This window comes from Lipotes vexillifer, unplaced genomic scaffold, assembly GCF_000442215.2.
Source record: "Lipotes vexillifer unplaced genomic scaffold, Lipotes_vexillifer_v1.1 scaffold477, whole genome shotgun sequence".
Lineage (NCBI taxonomy): Eukaryota > Metazoa > Chordata > Mammalia > Artiodactyla > Lipotidae > Lipotes > Lipotes vexillifer.
Genome location: NW_006770652.1, coordinates 6040992 through 6045977, shown reverse-complemented (window position 1 = coordinate 6045977; position 4986 = coordinate 6040992). Strand labels below are relative to the sequence as shown.

The window sequence follows — 4986 nt, the reverse complement described above, 5'->3', positions numbered from 1 at the left end:
GCAGCAGGAATATAAATTAGCCCCTCTGACTAAATTAATGAAGCCTGAACTCATTGCCCTTTGACACTAAAGGAACGTGACCTTTTGCAAGTCAAATAACATTTTGGGGCTTTTTTTCTTTTCACCTATAAAACTACCTGAGCTGTTTCGATCCCTTCCATTTCTAACTCTGATTTTCAGAATGGTTAAAAGAACTGAAATCATATCCCCCTTTGCCTTCTCTGTCTTTATTTCCACTATTCTATGTGTGATAATCTAAGTAAATATTTCTTTGCAAGTAACCTGCTGAGCTGAGTTTAAATTTTCAAGAAGAAATGTTACCAGAGCCACAGAATAGGGTACTGAAAGTCACTTTGGGTTTCTGAGTAGATTGAACTTAGAAATTCATTTTATCTTAAGACAGCTCCTTCTCTTTGGAATCTGCATTTGAATATCAAAGAAGACATCAAAAGTAGTTCTGCTCCTCTATAGAGTGCCACTGGTTACTGCAATTTAGGTGAGGCACTATATGGGTTCAAGGAGAGTGCAATGAAAGAGAGAAACCGAAGACACTTAAATTTCTTTTGTTGTTTTTGTTAATCTTTTCATCTTTTCTAATGTGAGCTATGTCTTTGCTACTTTGGTCAACTGAGAGATATTTTCTCTCTCTGTTTCAAAGAGAAGCAGAATTTCTAAACTCCTACTCTAAAAAGCCCTGAATTCAAATTCTTTTTCTTTCTTTCTTTTTTCGGTCATAGTATGTGACTCTTTATTAATTTTCTTTACTACCTTGAAAGAGCAGGAGAAATTAAATTAGTATGACAGGTGTTCTAGAAGGAATTTTGTATATAGCTTTCTATAATTTATTAGTATATTGATTTTTTAAAATTTGTTTATTTATTTATTTTGGCTGCGACTGGTCTTAGTTGCAGCATGTGGAATCTTCGTTGCGGCATGCAGACTCTCAGTTGCGGCATGCATGTGGGATCTAGTTCTTCAACCAGGGATTGAACCCTGGGTCCCCTGCATTGGGAGCACGGAGTCTTACCCACTGGACCACCAGGGAAGTTCCAATTTATTAGTGTATTATTAAATAGTAATAACTTGTAGCTGAGATATTTGCCACTGGAGCTGTTATTAAGGCAAAAATTATCAGGTTTCTGAGAAGGGCTGGGTAGTCTAATATAGTATTCTCATTTAATCCACCAGGAATCCTTCAGCTCACTGTCCAAACCCCAAGCAGTGAGTTCGTATTTTGTACCCAGTCTAGCACTGGAGGGTAAGGAAAACACAGATAAAGAAGAGGGTGAGTGGGGGCAGATAAATATTTTAAAAATTCTGTTAGGGTCCCTAAACATTTATTGATCATCTTGCTGTATGTATCAATTAGCTATTAACACAATAATTCTGTGTTAAAGTTCAGTGACTTAAAATAATAAGCATTCATTTAACCCTCAAGATTATGGGGTTGGAGGCTTCCCTGGTGGCGCAGTGGTTAAGAATCCACCTGCCAATGCAGGGGACACGGGTTCTAGCCCTGGTCTGGGAAGATCCCACATGTGAAAGAGCAACTAAGCCCGTGCGCCACAGCTACTGAGCCTGCACTCTAGAGCCCGCGAGCCACAACTACTGAAGCCTGAGTGCCTAGAGCCCGTGCTCTGCAACAAGAGAAGCCACCCCATGAGAGGCCTGCACACCGCAACAAAGAGTAGCCCCTGCTCGCAGCAACTAGAGAAAAGCCCGCGTGCAGCAACAAAGACCCAACGCAGCCAAATATAAAAATAAATTAAAAAAAAAAAAAAAAGATTATGGGGTTGGTGAGTTTGTTACCGAATTCAGATCTCGGATACGAGAGACAAGCGCTGGTAGAGACAGAAAAGTTCCTTTTACCAGAAAGCTGGTTATCTGGGGGAAAGGCGGACTTGTGTCCCAAAACCGTCTCTGAATGTTCTGCGTGGCCCTGAAAGTTTTTAAAGGGAAAAAGGGGAAGTAATCTCAGTTAATCACTGAAATAGGGGGTCAGAGTCATTGCCATCCCCCAATGTGCACAGGCCTGTGGGCCCCCTGTGATCTTTTTTTAGATGCTTATCTTGTTCACACAGTTTGTTTATGAGAATACAAGCTAGGGAAGAGATCTGGTCATCTGTTCATTACTTATTCTTCATTTCTATTTCTTTGATCTAAGGAAAGAACCAACAGGTTAGGCAAAGTGTTGTGTGATCAAAAGATTTGAAAGGTTTGGGCCAGAGGTTAGTTAAAATACAGCTTTGCTAAAGTGACAGGACAAAAGGGACCTCCTGCAGAGGGCTCTTTCCTGAAAAAAGCTGCTTACAACTTCGGGTGGCAGGTTGTCCTGGTCTCACCTAAGACCTCTCAATGGCATTTGAGGACCGAGTATCTATGGAGGGTAACTTCAGTGAGAAGTCCCAATTAGCTCTGAGTATTTGAACATGATCAGCTGAGGAGGTGGGTGTTAGTAGTTAGAAAATTTGGGGTCAGAAAGCTTGGGGTGTGAGGTGCACAGGTTAGGAAATTCATTTTGGATAATCTTGATCTTGCTTTTATTTGCCTAAAATCAGAAATCGTTAAAAATGCAGAATTTGGTAATGCCGATACCCCAAGCTAATGTTAAAATATTTTTTTCATGTGCAACAGCAAATTTCAAGGGTCTACTTAAAAGTGAGGGATCAACTAGTATTTGCTTCACCTTAATTGCTGGGCATTCCTTTTTAAAAATGTCAGTAGGTTTTTCTATGTTTTTCTTTATTTGTCATCTTTGATGTCATCAGTTGGTGAGAACATCCAAGGATCATAATATTTTGAACCTGAGAGGGACCCTGAAACCACTGAGTCTAACTGTCATTGATATAGCAAGGAAATGAAGCTCCTGTAGATTTCTACCAAGTCATGCAACAAGTTAGTTTGAAGCACAAGAATAGAACCCTGGACCCTTGCTTCCCATTCTAGTGGTTTCCTCAGTGGTTTGGTTTTGTTGTTGGCATGTTCTCTGGCTTTGCAGGGAAAGCAATGGAGAATTTGACTGAAGTTGAAAATTAGCAGTGGTGGCATTTGCATATCCTTGTGTTTATAAGTCATGCTCAGCTATATTAACTTGTGATTGAAATGAGTAGCTGAGATAATCTGATAATATGGTTAAGTATTACTTCTAGTTTTTCAGTGTCCTCCTCTATTAAAAAGGAATTATAGGCTTCCCTGGTGGCACAGTGGTTGAGAGTCCGCCTGCCGATGCTGGGGACACGGGTTCGTGCCCCCGTCTGGGAAGATCCCACATGCCGCGGAGCGGCTGCGCCCGTGAGCCATGGCCGCTGAGCCTGCGCGTCCGGAGCCTGTGCTCCGCAACGGGAGAGGCCAGAACAGTGAGAGGCCCGCGTATGGCAAAAAAAAAAAAAGAAAAAGAAGGAATTGTAATGTTTTTCCTCAAGGAATTGTTGAAATGACAAAGAAATTATAAAGAAATTAGTACATTTACATCACTTACGTTTGTATCTGACACATATTATTTGCTATTTTTATTATTATTATTATTTGTTGTTGTTGTTTGTTTCTAATTCACAGACATCATGGACTAAGGGGGAAAACATTCCACTGTCCAATTTCATTGTAGGAGGGGGAGGAGGAGGAGATGCAGAAACTTCACCTCTTAGCTCCGTGTATGAGCTATAGTAATCTCAGCCTCTGGCCTTGCACTTACCAAAAAGAGGGGGGCCATGTCATTTTGGCTTATTTTCTCATTTAATTTTGGTCAACAACTGGAAATTGAAATCTTGAAAGGAGGTCATTGTTTTCAACCACTGCTCTCTGTGTCATTCTAGGCTTTCATTACTTTGGGATGCTACATTTAAAGGGTAACTTATCTGACACCTTTAACTGAACTTTTTGAGGAAAAAGAACTTCTCAAGGAGGAAGAATTTGCAAACAAAGCGACACTTTATAAATGTCTCTGAAATAACCATCACAGTGAGCTTTCAGTGAAACAAAATATGAATTACCTAAGTTTAACATCTGAAACCCTGTGGTTTGTTTTATATAAGGGAAACGACTTCTAATTTTTCCACTGTGTTAAAATAAACAAGCAACAGAGGGAACCTGAGAAATGAAGTTTCTAAAAGCAGACCAACCCAAGAAGGACTTTTTCATTCAGACATGTTGCAACCCTTTTCCTTCCCACACTGCCATTCCCTTTCCCTTCCTGCTGCCACTTATCCACATCCTGTAAAGGAATAGCAGAAATATCCAGGGTTGGTCTTTGTTGAGTTGGCCTGAAAATGATGGTGATAGAGGGGGAGCTGAGAAAACGCACGTAGCAGTGCTTTAACTTTTTGGACTCACAGACCTAGCTGACACTGGAGATCAAAGTCAAGGACTTTGCCTCAAAGAAATGCACAGATGCAGACATACACAAAATCTCTTGTGCAGTTTCAGGAAGCGGTAAACTCCCTCAAGCCCATTTCAGGACAGAAAATATGCACCTGCGTCCTGAGAGCTGCCACTATTCCTGGCCTTACTCCTTGCCAAGCTCGCTTTTGAGAGCTAAGAGAGAAGAAAGAATTTAAATGTAATGCTTGGGGATGGATCCAGTCCAGAGCTTGCTAAGAGGTGGCTCTGTGTACTGTTTTTTGGAAGAAGAAAAGGGAAGCTAGAAGGAAGGGACCTGCCTCTTAGTGACACTGTCTCCTCCTTACGGTGCCACTTGGACGCACTTAGCTGTAACAAAACAGAAACCACATGTATTTTGTAAGCAGTCAAGTTAGACGTTTCTTTGTGAGCTGATAACCCACTCAGGTCTTCAAAAGGATCTCTCTCCTTATAGAACAGCCTTGCTGTGTGAAGATACCACATTCAAATGCAGATTTTAAGAGTTTCTGGGGGAGGATTCCTTTGAGGAAAAATTAGACTAAAAAAAGTAAAAGAAAAAAATGAAAAAGGGCAGGGGAAACAAGGATGAGGTGGGAGATGTTTGCTGGATTATGTGGTTCAGTTTGACTT

The 4986-nt window shown here is 40.9% G+C and overlaps 1 protein-coding gene across 2 annotated transcripts in view; it reads left to right on the top strand.

Annotated features, from left to right (window-relative positions):
• TMTC1 (transmembrane O-mannosyltransferase targeting cadherins 1) overlaps positions 1–4986 on the top strand; it is a 265193-nt gene that overhangs the window by 118738 nt on the left and 141469 nt on the right. The window lies entirely within an intron of this gene.